The sequence below is a fragment of the Oryx dammah genome, unplaced genomic scaffold (assembly GCF_014754425.2).
Source record: "Oryx dammah isolate SB20612 unplaced genomic scaffold, SCBI_Odam_1.1 HiC_scaffold_16, whole genome shotgun sequence".
NCBI lineage: Eukaryota > Metazoa > Chordata > Mammalia > Artiodactyla > Bovidae > Oryx > Oryx dammah.
The window spans coordinates 61,946,188-61,968,849 of NW_024070200.1; the positions used below are offsets into that span (position 1 = coordinate 61,946,188).

Below are 22,662 nucleotides of genomic sequence, written 5' to 3' on the forward strand. Positions count from 1 at the left end.
GGGGCCCCCGGGACGGCGGCGCGGCGCCGCGTCCCGCTGGCAGGGGCCGGGGCGGAGGCGCGCTGCGGCGGGCCGGGTGGGGTGCGGGGAGGCGGCGAGCAGTGGTCGCGTCGGGGTCGGCGCCTCCCGTGGAGGTGGGGGCGGGGTGCCCCGAGGGCGGGCCGGCGGGCTGAGGGGCGTCGCGGGCCGGCTGAGGGAGGCGCGGCGGCGCGGGCTGGGCGCTCGGAGCCTCCCGGGGCGCACGTCGCGTCTGGGGCTGGGGGGCGGTGGCGGACGTCGCCTCCTTGAAAGTTGAGGGAGTTCCCTGGGGGTCCGAAGGCTCTCTGCGGGGAAACGCCCGAGGGCCCTTTTCTTAATCTTGCCGTGCGAGGCAGGGGTCTCCCCGAAGAGACTGACCCCTGCTGCAGGAGGCGTTTTGCGCTCTTGTTGGAAGAAGTTCCCTCACTTCTGTTTTGGAAGAAGGTTGGTCTAACGGAGCGGAACTCTCTGTGTGTGTTGGTGTGTGTGTGTGCCACTGGCCGGTTCGGTACTTGGGGCCAGAAGGTGGCCTGGGCCGGGGGCACCTGCGGGTGCGGGCTCCCGACGGGGCGGGGAGACGTCGCGGAGGAGAAGGGGCTGCGTAGGGAACGGCTCGCTGCCCCCCCGGACGTCCATCCAAAGTAGATCCCGACTCGCAGGGAAGGTTTTCTGTGATGGAAACTTTGTCCTTCAGTTCGATTCCGTCTGTCTTTGATCCATGAGGATCCCTTAGTAGGTGAGGTAGTGTAACAAGTTTGGAAATGGTGAGCGTTTCTGCATTAGAAAAAACAAGTTGTTGTGTTCTCCCCTCCCCCCCGCCCCAAAGTGTCACTGTAAAAATGTCCTCAGACCTGATGACTGATTCCTGAGATAAGAAGCGAGCATCCTGTCAGGATCCGGTAGGGATCCATGTGCGGATTGAAGAGTCATAGCACGGTGTTAACCTGCATTTTAGTTTATAGTGAGATTGTGATTCTAATAAGTGTGCCTTTAAAAAGGCCTGCTGTGGTGTGTTAAGAGTTACGTATATTTAAAAAAAAAATATTGTCTGAAAATTGTCAAGTTTTAGTGCAGTGTGTTTTCCATGTGTATTTTTTTTTTTTTTTTAGTAAATAGAGAGAAGGTTCCCTAAAGCTGTAATTAGGTGTACATTACACAAGAGCACTTTTCCTTTAAGAATCCAGCTGTGTTGTTTTGGCAACTGCCAAGTACTCCAGTTGTCAGTTTTAAAATCTGTGTTACCTTGGCAGTACTTGTACAGTCTGTGGCAAAGGTAAATAAAATAGCTTAAAGATTTTTTTCCTGCAAACACAGAAATGGCATTTATTTTAGTATGAATTTAAGAAATGAGGATAAAATAACCCTTGTTTATTATGACTTTTGTATGTACATCTTTTGGTTTGGTTCATTTTTGAAGTTATGAGTCTTTACTCATGTCTTTTCCTGTGAATGGCAGCTTTTGTTTTCGGAAAAAAGTCAAAAGTGTCTTCACTAAAGTGGATGACAAATTTAGTTAGACTCTATATCAAACAATGAACACATGTTATGTGTCTAGTTCTATATGATGATGCACTAACCGATTCTGAAATCATTTTAAATTCTCATTGAGCAGTGTAGTAAAGTGTAAAAAGTTGTGGTAATGGTGTTGCAGTGAAAATACCGAAGAATTAGAACTAGTGATTTAAGTACTTTGTAGACACAGTCTTTAATAATTCTGTTGAAAGAGTGCTTCCAATGAAAGTTTATTTACTAAGGCCATTGTGAGGTAGTAGTGATCTATCTAAACACAATTATTTAATTCACACTATTGTTATATATAATCGTTTTATTCATCTTGGAGAAAGGATGATAAAATTATGTTTAACTCCTTAAATTACTTCCCAGGAAGTTTTTTTTTTCTCCCCACTAAATTGTTTAGAGTAATGAGTGATTGAGTGGTGGAGGGTGTTCAGTAGAAGGAAAGTAGCTTTTTGGGGTTTAGAGGTAATAATTGTTAATATCACTGTTGAATTAAAGCTTGAGAATGATCTATATTGTTAAGAGTTTTTCATGCTTCCTTAATGGGAGTACTTGTGACAAAGACCTTTGCTTTGGTAAATGGAACTAGAAATAATCTTTTCAAGATGAGTTATTTTGAATGGTGAGGCTTTATTTTTCAGGGCAGTTGCATTATTCTTTGCATTTTACTTTTAGGATGCAGTGCAGTTTAATTTTATTAACATTCAAGCAGCAATGTCATCACTCATTGGTTATCAAGAGAGAAATATAGAAGTGTATTCTGAGAGTAGTTAAGTAATTATGAAAATATTTATTAGAATATGATTTTGAAGTTGAAATATTTCAATGAAAATTTATTTTAGTAGATGTGTTTTCTGATCTAGGAGGGAGAAACCATAAATTTGTTACTGGGAAATAGCATGCTTATCAGTCAGGTTTTGGAAAGCCATCTTTTTTTCTCTCCTTTTGCTGCTTTTATAAAGTCTAGCAAGAGGGATTTGTTGTAACATACAATGATGATGGTCCTCGATTTTCTGTGGGCACTTTAAATTTTATATATTCTGTCTTGTAATCAGACCATGCATGTATCTTTTTGCTTTGAAAGATATACACTTGGCACATATGAATGTTACAAAGTCTAGCTGAAATTTTACTTGTATTAGTGATGGAGCAATGAAAAATAATATTTTGTCGATTGAACATGTTTAGCATTGCCTTTTTTTCTAGATTAGAAAGAAACTTTCTGAATATTCTTACTAAATTGAGGAGTGCTTTGTGTAGTAATAAGACAACTATAAATATGGAAAATAAAGTCTATATTCTAGTTATATAATTTCCTGCAAAAAACACTTTAACACATTGTGCTGATTTGCAAGTAAAGGAAGGCTGCTTGACTTTGTCGTCAGATCTTGGTTCTGATCCCAGCTCTACCACTGACAAAGTTATGAGACATCTTCTGTAAAATGGGAAGGAATTTTACCACCTGCCCCATAGAATTGTTAAAATTAAATGAAACAATGGTGTAATAGGTCCTCGGGGTTGCTTGAGGCTTAATGTACAAAATGTGTACAAAATGTATATTGCCTCATCTCCCTTCATCCCTTCCTTCCTATGATGATTGTATAGGTGATCTGCCCCTTACATGTATCCTTGTGTTTGTTACCAAAAAGGAGTTCGTATAATGCATAAATACAGGAGAATGCTCATATGTTTGTTTGGGATAAAATATCCCAACATCTTAAATTCATTGTCATATTATACGTTAAATGTTTATTTGGCTTATCTGCAGTCATTGTTGGATTCTAACTTCCATGATCTCTCTGCATATTAAAAAAATAAAAGTCAAATGTGAGTATATTTCCTAACTTTCAATGAAACATATCTCTTAGTGATTATTTGTGAGAGGCATCTTTAAAATACGATATTTAAAATTTGAAATTAGAAAAAATATTTTTATAACATACCTGGTTTAGTCACTAAGTCTCATCCGACTCTTGCATCCTATGGGCTATATGTAGCCCATCAGGCTCCTCTGTCTGTGGGATTTTCCAGGCAAGAATACTGGAGTGGGGTGCCATTTGCTTCTCCAGGGGATCTTTCCCATCTAGGGATTGAACCTGGGTCTCCTGCCTTGCAGGAAGATTCTTTACTGACTGAGCCACTAGGGAAGCCTGGTGTATATATATCTAAAAAATAGCTTTTCTCTAGTGGGTAATTATAATTTTTTATTCTTCATTTATTTGTTTGGTGGAACTAAATTATTTTTGTATGCTTTATCTGTGTACTCTATGATAAATGGATGACTCCAGTTTATTATAATTGAGAGTGTAAGCCCATTTGTTAATAAGTCTCATGCATGGCACAGGATATGTGTTAACACATAATTAATAAATATTACATTATATAGATGTTTGTCATTTGCTGATTTTAATAATTACTATTGGAATTGATGCTTACTGAACTTAGTATTTTATTTAACATTGTATCATCTTAGTAATCACTCGAAATCATAAAAAAAAATTAGCCGGTTTATGAGCCTAATGGTGTTATTTGAACAGTGGTGTAGGACAGCAGATAATTTACTACTTCATCATTTAATGATTGATGATGCTGAAGGCTAGAAGAATTGTTAACAAGGGTGCAAAAACATACTAGGTGATCTGATTTCTAATAACTCTCAACCAAGGCACATCTTTTTATGGTTGTCTTGAATCTGTACTAATTTTATTTTCCTCAGAAACTTTAATTTATGAACTTAAATTCAGCAATCAATAAAGTTACATTGTTATACGTTTTGAGAAATGTTTTGGTAGTGGGTGGTAAATTTATACTGCATGAGCTGGACCTTTTTCAGCAGCTTATTTTTGTTGCCAGCAGCATGTATGTGGAGGTTGACTTGGATTACTTTGAGGTATGATTTGTCAACCTTGGAACAAAAGGATACTCTTCATGTAACCTAGTAAGATAACTAATAACTGTTGGCTTATTAAAACAAGGTCTTTTGCATTGACTAATACTGTGTTTACTTGTCTTATTTTTTATCCCCACCCCTAGCAATCTATCTTTTATATAAAGAGTAGAATTATATTTCTAAAATTCAGATCTAAATGTTATACTTCTTTTAAGAAAAACTTCAAAGGCATATAAAATCAGTAAAGAGGCAGTAATGTAAGAAATAAGAGGTTGATCTCTAAAATCTGACTGCCTAAGTTTTAGAATACCCACTCTAGCACTTTTTGTTCTTTGGCAGGTTCTCAATCTTCTTGAAGCTCAGTGTATAAAACAGTGATTATAATATTATCTACTTTGCAGAGTTGTTGAGAGGATTGAATGAGATGTATATTATCAAGCTTTTTAACACAGTGCTTGGTACCTTAAAATGTAGTTTTTTTTTTTTTTTTCTCTTACTGTTACTATCATTACTACTACTGCTGTTGCCATTATTAGTCATGGTTCACTTCATAATATATTCTATCCTATCTCTTCAGGCTCCTTGTCAGCAACAACCCTTCAGTTTCTATGACCCAGTTAAGGCCAGCTGTTTGCTTTTCCCTGAAAAGGTTATTATTTTTATGCTGATGTCTCCCACTTTTATTTTTCTAGCCCAGAATTTTCCTGATTTTGATACCCACTTGGAAATCTAGTTGGGATTTCAAACATAATGTTAGCTACATGACTAAAATATAGCTATTTATTCCTCTCTGCCAACCTTCTTCCTCCCTCTTATGTTCAAACCCTGATGTCTCTGCTGGCCTTCCCCATCTTAGTAAGTGGCAGTACTCAAGCCAGAAACCTAAGATAACATTTTGGATTCCTTTCTTTTCTCTCAGATCCAGTCCATCCATACGTTCTGTTGTACCTTCGGAGTTTATCTTGTGCCAATCCACTGCTCTTAGCCTTCATTGTGAAGTGAAAGTCACTCAGTTGTGTCCAACTCTTTGCAACCCCATGGACTATGCAGTCCATGGAATTCTCCAGGCCAGAATACTGGAGTAGATAGGTGTTCCCTTCTCCAGGGGATCTTTCCAACCCAGGAGTCAAACCCAAGTCTCCCACATTGCAGGTGAATTCTTTACCAGCTGAGCCACCAGGGAAGCCCATTGCCGCCTGTTTATTTCACGGCATCGTGATCTCTTACATGAATTACTGCAGTAGCCTCCTAACTGGGTATCTTGTTTCTTTTCCTGTTCCTCATAAGTTCTTTATTCACACCGCAATCCTGGGGACCATTTTAAGAGCCTCAATCTTGTCATTTTTCCTTAAACTCTTCCAGTGACTTCCCATTCTGATCTTTCTTGTTCTCATTGTCTTTTTCTTCATTGGAGGCCAGCTACTTGCACGTCTCAGAGCTTTTTAAACTCTTTACTTCCATTTTAGGGTCTTGTGCACTTTTTGTACCACCTGCTTGAAATGCTTTTCATAAGGCTGACCTGGCCAGACTCTTTGGAACTTGGCCCAAATCTCACTTCTTTACTCAGACCATCCTGTTTAATGTTGCAGTCCAGTAGTTTCATGTTTTTGTCAGGGATTGGAATGCTCCATTGTTCATATACCTACTGAAAGTTATCCTTTAAGTTATGCCCCAAATGTTATCTTGATACTGATTTTAATCTTTTTAGGTTCAGTTCAGTTGCTCAGTCATGTCCAACTCTTTGCGACCCCATGGACTGCAGCATGCCAGGCCTCCTTGTCCATCACCAACTCCCGGAGTTTACTCAAACTCATATCCTTTGAGTCGGTGATACCATCCAACCATCTCATCCTCTGTTGTCTCCTTCTCTTCCTGCCTTCAATCTTTCCCAGCATCAGGGTCTTTTCCAATGAGTCAGTTCTTCACCTCAGGTGGCCAAAGTATTGGAGTTTCAGCATCAGCATCAGTCCTTCCAATGAATATTCAGGACTGATTTCCTTCAGGATGGACTGTTTGGATCTCCTTGCAGTCCAAAGGATTCTCAAGAGTCTTTTCCAACACCATAGTTCAAAAGCATCAATTCTTCAGTGCTCAGCTTTCTTTATAGTCTAACTCTCACATCCATACATGACTACTGGAAAAACCATAGCCTTGACTAGACAGACCTTTGTTGACAAAGTAATGTCTCTGCTTTTCAATATGCTGTCTAGGTTGGTCATAACTTTTCTTCCAAGGAGCAAGTGTCTTAATTTAATAGCTGTGGTCACCATCTGCAGTGATTTTGGAGCTCAGAAAAATAAAGTCTGTCACTGTTTCCCCATCTATTTGCCATGAAGTGATGGGACCAGACGCCATGATCTTAGTTTTCTGAATGTTGAGTTTTAAGCCAACTTTTTCACTGTCCTCTTTGACTTTCATTGAACATTTAAAGTATTGTAATTGACGTCAGTCTCTTCTGCTGTGTCAGAGATACTGCCTTGGTCTTTTAGTATGCTCAATACAAACCTGTCTTGCCACATAGTGAATGCTCAGTAAATGTTGAATTGAGTGAAAGTTGTCTGAACAACTAAGATGACCAACCCAAATCAAGTTTTCCAAATGAGACTTTAAAAATGATAAAAGTGCTTTCCAGATTATAAAATACTAGTTTGTGCATTTTTTGTACATATTGACATGCATTCTGGGTCAAGGTTGGAATCCCAGACTATTGAGCATTTCCTGAGATTCATCTTGTGAGAGTTTTTGTGGCCAGCATTAGGAACCGAATCACTGTTTGTAATGGTGAAGATCATTCTACATTCTAAACATCTGACTTACAAATGAGATTTTGAAATGTGACTTATTTGCATGTTGGGGACTACTTTGTCAAATGTTTATTTTGGTGATGAAAACGTTTAATAGTTTTAAGGTGACATGGATCATGAAGAAAAGGGAGAAAAGAATCTGGGAGTCAAAAGATTTTATTTTTCAGAAATGACTCAGTTTACCCAAAGTAATGGTTTGGTGTTGGCAGAAGGTTGTTGTTGTTTTAATGTTTTGTTTTGGGAAAACATTAGATATAAGACTAATACAGTGAGCTCCTATACTTGTCACCTAGATTCATCAATTGTTAATATTTAGCATATTTGCCTTTTGGTTCTCTGTATTTGCAGAGTGATTTCAAAGTCTGGAAACTGATATTATTTTATCTATAATTTGAAGCTCCTTGATTACATCTATAGAGGATACCAAAGATTCAAGTGTATTCAGTTAAAGTCAGAGACATATCTTTTGAGGCAGAACATCACAGATGCATACAAGGGATAGAAATGCTGCATTAATGTATATTGCTGACAAGGAAACCACATATTAAACATACAACATACCATATATTACAATGTACTAGCAGAAATCCGCTCTCTAGATCTTCTTTTTCCTACTCTACCCTCCTCCTTTCCCTGTCATAATTATTGTTATTGTTGAGCCGTTTGAGAGTAGGTCTCATACATCGTGATCCTTTATCCCTAAATGCTTCAGCAATATTGCCTAAGAACAAAGAGATATTCTTACATAACCACAGTATGATGGATTCAAGAAATTTAATATTGATACAGTAGTTTATTATACAGTTCATGTTGGAGTCTCTTCAGTAGTGCCAGTAAGATTCTTTAATAGTTTTTTTTTTTCAATTCCTTTTTTATTTTATTTTAGTTGTCATATATCCTTTAACCTGAGACAGTCCTTGAGCCTTTTCCCCCATGAAATCGTTAGTTTTGAGGAGTACAGTCCTTTGTTTTGTAGGGTGTCCATTACTTTGGGTTTGTTGTGTTGCTTCTTCGTTGGTAGATTCAAGTTCTGCATTTTTGGCAGGCGTACTGCACAAGCTCTGGTACGCCTTTCCTTCAGTGCATCACTGTCGGAGGCAATATCATGTCTGTTTGATCCTTTGTTGTTGATGTTTACTTGTATCACTAGTTAAGGTTTGCCTACCAATTTTTTCTCCATATAAAAATTTTCATTTTCTTCCTTGTTATTATGGAATCATCTTTGGGGAGCCGCTTTGAGGCTGTGTTTTTGTTTTCCCTAAATGTTCACATAATGGTTTTAACATTCATTAATGATTTTTGCCTGAATCAGTTATTGTACAGTGGTTCCGAAGTGGTGGTTTTTTTTTTTTTTTTTTTTTTTACTGTTTCTTCTACATTTGCTAGTAGGTCTTCTATTAAGTTGTAAATTAGAGCTTTTCCTTCTCATTTGTTTATTTAATATCAATATAAATTCAGAGATTCTTTTTTTTTTAAATTAAGTAGGTTATTCTCTCATTACTTGTCAGTATTCACCTTGATGTTCCAAATAAACTCAGATTTGGTCAGTGGGAGCTCCTTCAAGTTAACTCATTGATTGTTTTGACACATTCCTATCATGTTTGGAGCACTTCATTCCTTTTGAGACAAAAGATATTCCAGGTTCATTGTCTGCTTTTTCTGCTGTCCTAGAATCAGCCATTTCTTCAAGGAGTCCTGGTTTCTTTCATTGGGTCAGAGTATTTAGAAATCAAGAACTGGACAGCAGGTAAGCTTGTTGACACTGGAATATCATTGTTTTGAGCCCTTTCAGCTGACTAAGCTAAGAAATTTTGAGTTTATGCTGATTGCTCAGGCAGTAGATTGTAATTTTTCTTTACATTCCTGAAATATCTTGCAGCAGAATCACTTCTTTTGAAACTGTTAACCATTTAAGTGACTAATTTGTCCTGTAATTTTTATGTTTAATTTTGTAATGGTTGGGTCTCATTTTCCAAAACTTACTTTAAACTTTGTGGAAATAGGAATTCTGTTTTGTATCTTTGTTTGCTCAGTATGTTTCACAGAGCCTTGAGCATGATTGGTACCCATGTGTTGTTTATATTATAAATATAATAATGACTCAGTATTATTTTTATTAGTGTTATACCATAGTTAAATAATCTTGTGTTTTGTTAAAAGTTTTATGGAAACTTTTAAGTGAATTGATGATTCATTTGTTTTGTTTTTAATAGTTCTGCTAACCTTGAAATAAAAAGTTTTTCAGCTTTAAAATTTTAAAAACCGTATTCCTGAGACTAAAGTATGTAATTAAAGAACATCAAAATGACGAATCCTGGCATTGCTGTTTTGTAGTGTTGTTTAGCCCTTTCTGGGCTTCACTTTAATTATAAAATGAGATGATATCTAGATCCTTTTTAACTCTAGGTTATATGCTTTATATCTAATTAACATTGACTTGGTTATGAAAGTAAAATTAAGTGCTGCAAAGTATAGTGGAAAGAATATTGTGTTCCTGAGCCAGAAGTCATTGGGTTCTAATTCTTTGTAAGCATTGTGTTACTTTGGTAATTTATTTCAGAGTTTGGTTTTCATTATCTTATTCAATCCATAGGGCTAGGTGATGAGGAATAAGAATGAACACTTGCTGTGTGCTTGATGTGTGGAGTGCTGCAGGAGCACATAGAAGGCACAGTTCACCCAGTTTCAGGGAGATCCAACCAGTCCATCCTAAAGGAAGTCAGTCCTGAATATTCATTGGAAGGACTGTTGCTGAAGCTGAAGCTCCAATACTTTGGCCACCTGATGCAAAGAACTGATGCATTTGAAAAGACCCTGATGCTGGGAAAGATTGAGGGCAGGAGGAGAAAGGGACCACAGAGGATGAGATGGTTGGATGGCATCACCGACTGGATGGATATGAGTTTGAGCAAACTCTAGGAGTTGGTGATGGCCAGGGAGGCCTGGCATACTGCAGTCCATGAGGTGACAAAGCATTAGACACGACTGAGCAACTAAACTGAGGAAAATTTATTCCAGTGACTTCTTCAACTTAGGTTGAAGAAGGGTGAATAGGACTTAGCTTTGTGAAGAGAATGGGTAGAGTGTACCAGACCTGTAATAAAGACAAGAGATATGCTTAGGGAGCTTAGATTGCTTGGAGAAACTCAAAGAGTACCTATGGATGAATCAGGCAGTGCCAGAGAGATGACACTGGAGAGGTAAGTAGGGAACAGATTTGAAGAGCCCTTTAAGCTATGTTAAGGAATTTGTGGGGCTTTCCTGGTAGCTCAGACGGTAAAGCATCTACCTACAATGCGGGAGACCCGGGTTTGATCCCTGGGTTGGAAAGATCCCCTAGAGAAGGAAATGGCAACCCACTCCAGTATTCTTGCCTGGAAAATCCCATGGACCGAGGAGCCTGGTAGTCTACAGTCCATGGGGTCACAGAGAGTCGGACACAACTAAGCGAATTTGTATTGTGTTTTAGGGAAAATATCAGCATCTTAAGCCTGGCAGGAAATTAAAAGGTAATACTGATTGCTCTGTGTCAGCTTCTTTAGAGAGAGTTAAAATTGGTAGGTAGGGAGAGTAATTGAGAAGGATATTACAAAAAACCAGTTAAAAGGGCTAAGGTGGCTGGACTATGGTAGTGGAATGAGGATTGAAGAAATAGTTGAATTTGAGAAGATACATAGTGGGGGCTTGTGGAAGGTGAAAGAGAAAGAGTTTAGGGTGATGATTAGATTTATGGCTTGGGCAGTTGAGAGAATGAATGAGTTTACTGAAATAGGAGGCACAAGGGAGGATTAGGCTCTGGAGGAAGATGATGAATTTACTTGTGATAGACTGCTTAGGTGGAATAAGAGGGTATAGTCAGAGACTGGGATGAATAATTTACTCTTAGAAGTGAAACAGTTCCTGTTAATGACAGTGTCTAAGGAGTTGGCCACAGAATGGGTATTTGAAGAGGAGTGGAAGTGAAGATATATAATGGGCAGGGAAAGAGGAGGAATTGTCTAAAAAAGCCTGTGTGTGTGCTTGCCCTAAGGCAGAGTAACTCTGTTTTGATTATCTCAAGATTTTCAGTGTTTGACCTTGGAAAATAAAACTGAAATCTTTCAAATACTATGTTCTCAATTGATGTTGTTTGTCACTTGTTTTGTCCAACTCTTTTTGACCTCATGGACTGCAGCACGCGAGCTTTCCTGTCCTTCACCATCTCCCTGAGTTTGCTCAAACTCATGTCCATTGCGGAGAAGGCAGTGGCAGCCCACTCCAGTACTCTTGCCTGGCAAATCCCATGGATGGAGGAGCCTGGTAGGCTGCAGTTCATGGGGTCGTGAAGAGTCGGACAAGACTGAGCGACTTCACTTTTACTTTTCACTTTCATGCATTGGAGAAGGAAATGGCAACCCACTCCAGTGTTCTTGCCTGGAGAATCTCAGGGATGGCGGAGCCTGGTGGGCTGCCATCTATGGGGTTTCACAGAGTTGGACACGACTGAAGCAACTTAGCAGCAGCAGCATATCCATTGAGTCAGTGATGCCATCCAGCCATCTCACCTTCTATCTCCCCCTTCTTCTCCTGCCCTCAGTCTTTCCTAGCATCAGGGTCTTTCCCAGTGAGTTGACTGTGCATCAGGTGGCCAAAGTATTGGAGCTTTCAGCTTCCTCATCAGTCCTTCCAGTGAATATTCAGGGTTGATTTGTTTTAGAATAGACTGGTTTGATTTCCTTGGTGTCCAAGGGACTCTCAAGAGCCTTCTCCAGCACCACAATTCAAAAGCATCAGTTTTTGGCATGCAGCCTTCTTTATGGTTCAGCTCTATCATCCGTACATGGCTACTGCAAAGACCATAGCTTTGACTATATGAACTTCTGTTGAGAAAAGTGATGTCTCTGCTTTTTAGTACACTGTCTTGGTTTGTCATAGCTTTTCTTCCAAGGAGCAAGCGTGTTTTAATTTCGTGGTTGCAGTTAAGATTTTCTTAAGTTAAGCAAAAAAAGAAAAAAACCCACAACAAATAAACACATTTTTCTTAACAAAGCAGGAGGCTGTTTAATTGCTCCAGGCCCATCTTGTACTTTACCTTTTCCAGTTCTGGAATCACCCTCTTTTCTGAAGAGCCTTAGCTCCTTTTATTGGAAGATGGCATTTAGAAACCAAGATCTGGGTGCTAGGTGTGCTAATTGCCCCTGAGGTATCCTTGTTTCTATGCCTTCTCAGCAGAGCTAAGAAATATGTGTATACTAACCCATACATTCACATCTACAGTTGGTTCCACTAAAACGTAGTGTGTGTGTTCCTAAAAATCACTGTGCTTTGCAGAGTTGTGTAGTAAAGATCATGGGGTTTGTGGCATCAGTGCATCTAGGAGAATATACTCAGACTTTGTCAGTGACACATTAAAGGCTTCCCCTGTGGCTCAGTGCTAAAGAATCTGCCTGCAGTGCAGGAGGTGTGGGTTCAATCCCTGGTTTGTGAAGATCCCTTGAAGGAGGAAATGGCAACCCGCTCTAGTATTCTTGCCTGGAAAATCCTGTGGACAGAGGAGCCTGGCGGTCTACAGTCCTTGGGATCTCAAAGAGTCAGACATACTAAAGCAACTGAAGACACACACACAGGAACCTAATAAACCTATTTAATAGCAGCCATGGTTTTAACTGTGGTTAAATACAGTTTTAACTGTATTAAATGGTTTAAGTAATCATAAAGAGTAAATAAATATGCCTTTCTAGTATGGGAAAGACATGAAGTTTGCTAACATAGATGAATTTTGGAAGAGTTGTGGCTTGTGAATTATTATGAAGTCCTAGATAGTTAACCTGAGATCGGATGAAACAACACTAGATGTGGATGGATGTGGCTCATAACAGATGCTGTTATATTATGGACTGTGGTAGATCATTTTCATTTGAGATAATTCTTCCTTGGGTGCCTTGCAATTTATTCTTCATTTCTGTAATTTTTTTTCTAATTTTTTAAATTCAGTTACTTTTAACTTTCTTGTTTTTGTTTGTAGTTTTTCGATTGCTGAGTCAAAGTGGTTTTCATATCCTCAAACGCTTGTTTGAATATATTAATCCAATTATTAATATAATAATAGTTCTTAATTACTAGGGATACTATATTAATAGAATATATTTAATTCTGTTTGGAGTACTGACTTACAGATTTTTTTCCTGCTTTGAGGTTATTTTTGGTAGGGTTTTTCCCTCACATGATATGTCAAATTCTGTTCCCTGATTTTCTGGATTGCACTTTTCTTTTGTTCATTTTTATGGTAGTGGGTTTTTTTTACAGTATTCCTAGTTTAATGGTGCCCTCTTCTGTCAGTATAGAATAGTCCTGTTACTTCAGTAGTTTTTATTTGTCTGTTTTAATGGTTGAAGACATGGATTGTGAGACTTCCATTTCTATGATTCTTTTTGGTCTAGCAAGGCCTTAAAATTTCCCCTTTTTCTTTTTCCTTTTACCATCCAGTTGCCAAAGGACACTCCTTTTTTTCTGTCTTCTCCCAGAGCGTTGTGCTTCAAGGTTGCACCACTTTACATGGTGGATCACACTTTAAATGATACAGATTCCTTTAAATCACCAGAAGTTTGAACTTCCTTGCCTATATTCTGTGGTCTGATCTGCCCATTTCTCCAGTATTTTCCCAGATTTAGAGTGGGTTTAATATTTTTGGTGGTCTTTGCAAATGACCCTAAGGCCTGTTTGCTGGCACCAAGCCTTGTGGTTTAGTCGGGGTGGAGTGACAGTCTTAGAGGTCAAGCATTGAGATTTGGTAGTTTTTCTCTTTCTAATCATAGTTGTTTTGTTGTTGTTTTTGGTTTTCAGGCTGTGCTGAAAGCTTGGCTTTGAGTAGAATTTCCTTTTCCTCATTTTTTTTCATATGGTTTGTGTTGTGCTTAGTTGCTCAGTTGTGTCTAACTCTTTGCGACCCCATGGTCTGCAGCCCACTAGGCTCCTCTGTCTATGGGGATTCTCCAGGCAAGAATGCTGGAGTGGGTTGCCATGCCTTCCTCCATGGGATTTTCCCAACCCAGGGATTGAACCCAGACTGCCACATTGCAGGTGAATTCTTTACCATCGGAGCCACCAGAGAATAGGGGGAATATTTTTAGTTACTTAGATAATGCTACCACCAGCATCCTCACTAAAATGTCTACTTTTGGGGGAGGGAGAGCAGGAATCTATTACTTACGCTATTGGTGCTACAAAGCTTTTAGTTATGAAAAGAAATAAGTAAGTCAACTTCCATTGCTGAGCTGGAGACTTTAGAAAGTACCTTGTAGGAAAAATAAGCTAGTTTAAATATTTTTACTTCATTCTGCTGGCATACAAATGCAGGTTCTAGGTTATTACAGGAGTCTTAAGTACTTTTTTCTGTCAAGTTATTAATTCAAAGATTTATTTCAATAATGTATATTAGAAATACCTTGGTTTTATTACAATATGAATGAGTTTTAGACCTATATTCAACTTAAGACTTGGTACTTATTTATTCTAGTGACAGTATAATATAATACCTTTTTGAAAAAGATAATTTATAAACTTGGAAATTGATCTGATAGATGTTGACTTCTTTGAAAGTCAAACTACTTGTATCTCTTCTCATTGTTTTTCTACTCCTTTTCAGCCTTCTCAGTTTTATGATTTGAATTGTTGTCCTTTGATTACAATAAACTGTAGGTATTGTGTTATTTCTTGGTTGTACACTTTTTATTGTGTTTATTAGGTTAGCAATGTGTTTATTATAGCTAAAGTTGATTAGTTCTCTATCTTATTTACTTATGTCTCTGTCTTTTTAACATGAGAAGTTTAACCTAAAGTTGGAAGTTATTTATGCTTGGTTTCTAGAATTTAGTTGCTTAAAATATTTATTACATTTAAACATTTCTTTCCGTAGAATTAACAAGTTTTTGATCAGTGTTTTATGTTGTTGGAGTAGAAATTGACATGTTCTATTAGTCATCATACATTTATTTTTAAAAATATAGGCCAGAATTAAAAGGCGTGTTGACTTTAAACATCAGAAATCTTTCATAATATAAATCAAAACCTTTTATTATTAATGATGTGTTTTTGGAATTTTCCTCTGGCCTTTTTCATGGTGTTTAAAGGCAGTCAGTACTTATGCCCAGCTGCCTGTCTTTTGTATCTCATATATGAGCTTTCATTTCTTTTTTCATAGCTTCTATAAATCATAAATAATGACAGGCATTTTATACAATTTCTTTTCATTGCTCTACCCCTTTTCTTCCTGGTAAATATGGTAGCCCAGAAGCAATGTCCATGGCTCTGTTCCCTTGCGCCTTCCTCTTGTATTTTTTTCATTTTCCATTGTCACTACTCTAACTATTGTTTCTGTATCATTGATGCAGAAACATAAGCACATATAAGATAGAACTCTTTGCTTCTAGTTGGTGATTGTGTAGAAAGGGTAAAACCCCATTTATTACGGTGCTACATTAATTACCATGTGATGTGTAAATTTAGACACAATGTATAGAATAGGGAGTTCAGGGAAGGAAGAGTTTAGAAGTGACCAGGGGATGCTTCATGGGAGAATTGATATTTGAACTGGATGTCAAGCTTTATTGTCAGAAATGTAGAAAATATATTCCACATGTATTGAACCCAGTTTGGCTCAGAAGTTCAGTTTAGTTGCTCAGACCTGTCCAACTCTTTGTGACCCTATGGACTACAGCACACCAGGCTTCCCTGTCCATCAGCAACTCCCGGAGCTTGCTCACACTCATGTCTATCGAGTCAGTGATGCCATCCAACCATCTCATCCTCTGTTATCTCCTTCTCCTCCTGCCCTCAGTCTTTCCCAGCATCAGGGTCTTATCCAGTGAGTCAGTTCTTCATATCAGGTGGCCGAAGTATTGGAGTTTCAGCTTCATCATCAGCCCTTCCAATGAGTATTCAGCACTGATTTCCTTCAGGATTGACTGGTTGGATCTCTTTGCAGTCCAAGGGACTCTAAAGAGTCTTCTCAAACACCATAGTTCAAAAGCATCAATTCTTCAGTGCTCAGCCTTCTTTATAGTCCAGCTCTCACATCTATACCTGACTACTGGAAAAACCATAGCTTTAACTAGATGGACCTTTGTTGGCAAAATGATGTCTCTGCCTTTTAATATGCTGTCTAGGTTGGCCATAACTTTTCTTCCAAGGAGCAAGGGTCTTTAATTTCATGGCTGCACTCACCATTTGCAGTGATTTTGAAGCCCCCCAAAATAAAGTCTGTTTCTGTTTCCAGTGTTTCCTTATTTTTTGCCATGAAGTGATGAGACCGGATGCCAAGAACTTTGTTTTTTGAATGTTGTTTTAAGCCAAACTTTTCATTCTCTTGTTTCACTTTTGTGAAGAGGCTCTTTAGTTCTTCTTCGCTTTCTGCCATAAGGGTGGTGTCATCTGCATATCTGAGGTTATTGATATTTCTCCCAGCAATCTTGATTCCAGCTTGTGCTTCCATCCAGCCCAGCATTTCTCATGATGTACTCTGCATATAAATCAAATAAGCATGGTGACAATATACAGCCTTGACGTACTCCTACCAAATTTGGGACCAGTCTGTTGTTCCATGTTCGGTTCTAACTGTTGCTTCTTGACCTGCGTACAGATTTCTCAGGAGGCAGGTCAGGTGGTCTTGGTATTTCCATCTCTTGAAAAATTTTCCACAGTTTGTTGTCATCCACAAGTCAAAGGCTTTGACATAGTAAAACAGAAGTAGGTTTTTTTCTGGAACTCTCTTTTTCGATGATCCAGTGGATGTTGGCAATTTGGTCTCTGGTTCCTCTGCCTTTTCTAAATCCAGCTTGAACATCTAGAAGTTCACAGTTAATGTACTATTGAAGCCTGGCTTGGAGAATTTTGAGCGTTAATTTCCTAGCATGTGAGATGTAAGTGCAGTTGTGTGGTAGTTTGGACATTCTTTGGCATTGCCTTTGTTTGGGGTTGGAATGAAAACTGACCTTTTCCAGTCCTGTGGCTACTTCTGAGTTTTCCAAATTTGCTGATACATTGAGTGCAGCACTTTTACAGCATCATCTTTTAGGATTTAAAATAGCTCAACTGGAATTTCATCACCTCCACAAGCTTTGTTCATAGTGATGCTTCCTAAGGTCCACTTGACTTCACATTCTAGGATGCCTGACTCTAGGTGAGTGATCACACCATTGTGGTTGTCTGGGTCATGAAGATCTTTTTTGTATAGTACTTCTGTGTACTATTCCCTTGTGGCTCAGCTGATAAAGAATCTGCCTGCAATGCGGGAGACCTGGGTTCAATCCCTAGATTGGGAAGATCCCCTGGAGAAGGGAAAAGCTACCCACTCCAGTATTCTGGCCTGGAGAATTGCATGGACATGGGGTCGCAAAGAGTCAGACACGACTGAGCAACTTTCGCTTTTGCATTCTGTGTACTCTTTTGCTGCCTCTTCTTAATATCTTCTACTTCTGTTAGGTCCATACCATTTCTCTCCGCTATTGTGCCCATCTTTGTATGAAATGTTCCCTTGGTATGTCTAATTTTCTTAAAAAGATCTCTAGTCTTTCTCATTCTGTTGTTTTCCTCTATTTCTTTGCACTGATCATTGAGGAAGGCTTTCTTATCTCTCCTTGTATTCTTTGGAACTTTGCATTCAGATGGATATATCTTTCCTTTTCTCCTTTGCTTTTCACTTCTTTTCTTTTCTCAGCGATTTACAATGCCTCCTCAGACAACCATTTTGCCTTTTTGCATTTCTCTTTTTGGGGGATGGTCTTGATCCCTGCCTCCTCTACAGCGTCACGAACCTCCATCCATAGGTCTTCAGGCATTCTGTCTGTCAGATCTAATCCCTTGAATATATCTTTCACTTTCACTTTCATTATATTTCATTATACACTTTCACTGTACAGTCATAAGGGATTTGATTTAGGTCATACCTGAATGGTCTAGTGGTTTTCTCTATTTTCTTCAATTTAAGTCTGAATTTGGCAATAATGAATTCATGATCTGAGCCACAGTCAGCTCCCTGTCTTGTTTTTGCTGACTTTATAGAACTTCTCTATCTTTGGCTGCAAAGAATATAATCAGTCTGATTTTGGTGTTGACCATCTGGTGATGTCCATGTGTAGAGTCTTCTCTTGTGTTGTTGGAAGTGAGTGTTTGCTATGACCAGTGTATTCTCTTGGCAAAACTCAGCCTTTGCTCTGCTTCATTCTGTACTCCGACCCCAATTTTGCCTGCTACTCCAGGTATCTCTTGACGTCCTACTTTTGCATTCCAGTCCCCTGTGATGAAAAGGACATCTTTTTTTGGTGTTACTTCTAGAAGGTCTTGTAGATCTTCATAGAACTGTTCAACTGCAGCTTCTTCAGCATTACTGGTTGGGGCATAGACTTGGATTACTGTGATATTGAATGGTTTGCCTTGGAAACAGAGAGAGATCACTGTGTCGTTTGGCTCAGAAGTAGAAGGCAGTAAATGGGAGAGAGCATGAAACCAGGCTGCAGAGCACTCTGGATGTGGAGCAGGCTCAGCTTGGCTCTTCAGCTGAGTAAGAGCTGGTGAAAAGTCTTTTAAACTTGGAATTGACCAGGGCCTTCTTTAATACTAATATACCAATATAACAAGATAGGGAAGATGATATGTCTAATAAAAGCTTGGTTCCTTAAAGAATAATACTTAACAACACTTGTTTAAAAAGGACAGTTCTAGCCTCATTCTTTAATTATTTGAAATAAATTCGTGGGAATATATGCCTTTCAAGTAGAAGACATGTATAAAGATAGACATTCTTTTCTCCCTTTTCTCTGAATCTCACTTCTTGATTGTCTTTCCACGTCAGGCCAAATGTTGTGTTCTCTGTAAAGAACTCATTCCTTCCAATTAGGAGGCTTTTCTTTTGAAATCCTCCATTAAACTTTGTATCTGGCCTTTTGTACCTCCCATGTTTGATGTTATAATAAAGGCAGTAGATGTATACACACTGCATTGAAGGTTTTATGCTTGTGTCTTATTCTTGCATTTTCATGTTGATTTTTAGTGAATATATAGTGATCTATTAAATTTCTGTCTTTAAAATGACCCTAGATTTTACCCTAGGATTTGGGCTGAACTGAGGTTTTGGACTGAACTTTTGCTGCTGGTCTGGATCAGTAATTCTGAACATTTTTTTCTGCTAGGAGATACAGTAGATGAAATTTTAACACATGCACTTCCATGGATCTGCTTAGCAGGGAAGTAAACTGTTGCAGTGGTTTATAATTGCCACAGCTCTTCTAGGATACGTTTTCAGTGTAACAAGTAGTAGATGCTGTACAGTTCTTAGGGCAGTAGCTGTAAGTCTTCCTAATTCTGTGCCACTTAGAAAAGTTACACCAGAATGCAAGCAGAGGTAATTCTGTCGGGATAATCTAAAGACCCCCACCTCTCTATTTTAAGGCTTAAAGTGGCCCTTTAACAATATCAAATTATTTGCAATGAAAATCCCAAGTTATAGTATTCATCTTTGAGAATAACTTTAGAGTGGTTTGGGTTTTTTGTTTTTCGTTAGTGCAGATATTTTTGTTGTTACTATTAGTTTTAAATAGATCGAACCCTCTTTTGATGTGGATTAGACTGGTAGTCTGAATTTTACGCCTGGATTCCATTTCATTTCTTAAGTTTTAGAGCTTGTCTTCCTAAAAAGACCTCTGAGGCATATTCCAATTCAAACTGTAGGAAATAAAGTGTTCAAATTTTTTCTAGATTCTGGCCAACATCCTTATTAATATGGACATCTGTTTGACACAGTTTGGCAGCTTACCAAACTTTTAAACCAAAGTGATGTATATTTGGCCATTCATCATGTTAAGTGCCTAGTGTGGAATTTTAAAGTGTGTTTATTAAAAAAAATTTTTTGTGGACAAAATATACTTTTTGTTATTGGGGTTTGAGAGGTTGAGGACTGTAAAAAATGATAAATTCCAGTAACTATATGCCTGACAAGGAATACTAGGAGTGTTAGCCCTTAAGGTTGGGTTGAAGCATAGAACAGACGGAGCTTCAGCATTTGAGATGTAACATCCTCTACTTGGTGAAATATAGCAGTATCAGAACATGTAATAAATGTTGATATTAAATATTAATATGAATGCTGTCAGTATGGTTGCTGATTTTAGATTTGAGGGTGATAAATTATTTGGAGAATAAAATAGGAACTAGTAATTTATGTAAAATGCTTAGTCATTTGTGGCTTAACTTCAGATATGTGTATCATTATGGGGAAGATGTTAGATACCATAACGAAGCAAGATTATAGAAAATAAAATGCAAAGATATTGTATTATAACAGTAGAAATGAACACATATATCCACACAAAAACTCATATACCATTGCTCATAACAGCATTGTTTATAAGAGGTAAAAAGTGGAAACAACTCAAATATCCGTCAGCTGATGAATGGATAAATAAAATGTGGTGGGTTGGAGTACTGATGCATGCTATAACGAATGGGTCTTGACAACAGCTAAGTGAAATAAGCTAGTCATGGAAGACCATACTATGGTTCAATTTATAGGAAATGTTCAGAATAGGCAATTCTAGAGAGACAAAAAGTTGATGCCTAACTGTAGGGCTTGGGGTGTGGGTTGGGAATAGGGAGTGGAGAGTGACTGCTGAGAGATAAAGTTTCTTTTAAGGGTGATGAAAATGTTCTAGAATTACTGGTGATGGTTGCATATTCTTGTGAATATAAAAAACATCCAGGTGTATATACTTGAAATGTATTAATTCTATGGCGTGTGAATTATATCTCAAAGCTATTTCCTTTTTTATTTTTATTTTTAAACAGAGGCTGTGTGAAGAGATATTTTGGAGTAAATGGGTACTCTGGGGGAAGCAGATGGAAGTGGAAGGGCATGGAGGAAGATGGGCATTTCTTGGCATCAGTATACTATCACATTTTAACACAAATGATGCTTTCTCCATTTGCTGGCTAAGAATGTAACAGATTGTGTTTTAGTGGGCATTGTATAAGAACCCAGCTTTTTAACATTATACTGATGCTGAAATTGTGCATTATTCCACTCGGCAGGATTAGTCTTGCCTTTGTCTTATTTTTGTATTTTTTGTAGTATTAGGTTGAAATGCTTTCCTGTTTTCAGAGTGGTGCATAATTGTGTTCTGCCCATCCATCCATTCTACACCCTGCTTTGCTGCTGTTGTTCACACTTGCTCTCATTTGTGTCTTCTTTCTTACCTCCTGTATTTGGAAAGTCCCTAGTTTCCTGTGTACTTGAAATCACTTTCTTCCTTCAATGTTTGCTTCTGTGAAATGAACAAAAAGGTATTGTTTCTTGTGGCGTAGTATCTTTTTATGTGTTTATAAATCTATCCTTTTAAGGCCTTAGTAGTATTTTTTTTTCAATTCTAGAGTTATATTAAATGATTCCAAATATATTCCAAAATGTCTCATTTGGCCTTTGCTGTGTACAGTGTTTGGGCATCCCAGGTGGCGCTAGTGGTAAAGAACCCTCCTGCTAATGCAGGAGGCATAAGAGAGGAGGTTTTGATCCCTGGGCCAGGAAGGTCCCCTGGAGGAGGGTATGGCAACCCACTCCAGTATTTTTTTTTACCCCAGGTTTTTTTTTTTTTAATTAATTTAATTGGAGTATAATTGCAATATTGTGGTGGTTTTTGCCATACATCGACATGAATCACCCATAGGTACACGTGTCCCCCCATTCTTAACCCCCCCTTCCACCTCCCTCCCCACCCCATCCCTCTGGGTTGTCCCAGAGCACCGGCTTTGAGCGCCCTGCTTTGAGCGCCCTGCTTCGAGCGCCCTGCTTCATGCATTGAACTTGCACTGGTCATCTGTTTTACGTATGGTAATATACATGTTTCAGTGCTATTCTCTCAAATCATCCCACCCTCCCCTTCTCCCACATAGTCCAAACATCTGTTCTTTACATCTGTGTCTCTTTTGCTGCTTTGTGTATAGGATCATCATTACTGTCTTTATAAATTCCACATATATGCATTAATATACTGTACTGGTATTTCTCTTTCTAACTTAGGTCACTCTAATAGGCTCTAGTTTTGTCTACCTCATTAGAAGTGACTCAAATGTGTTCTTTTTTATAGCTGATATGCACCACAGCTTCCTTATCCATTCATCTGCCAATGGACATCTAGGTTGCTTCCATGTCCTAGCTATTGTAAACAGTGCTGTGATGAACATTGGGGTACATGTGTCTCAGTTCTGGTTTCCTCGGTGTGTATGCCCAGCAGTGGGATTGCTGGGTCATATGACAGTTCTATTTCCAGTTTTTTAAGGAATCTCTACACTTCTCTATAGTGGCTCTACTAGTTTGCATTCCCACCAACAGTGTAAGAGGGTTCCCTTTTCTCCACCCCTTCTCCAGAATTTGTTGTTTGTAGACTTTTTGATGATGGCCATTCTGAC

The 22,662-nt window shown here is 38.5% G+C and overlaps 1 protein-coding gene across 2 annotated transcripts in view; it reads left to right on the forward strand.

The window, feature by feature from the left end:
- MEF2A (myocyte enhancer factor 2A) overlaps positions 1 to 22,662 on the forward strand; it is a 185,575-nt gene that overhangs the window by 660 nt on the left and 162,253 nt on the right. The window lies entirely within an intron of this gene.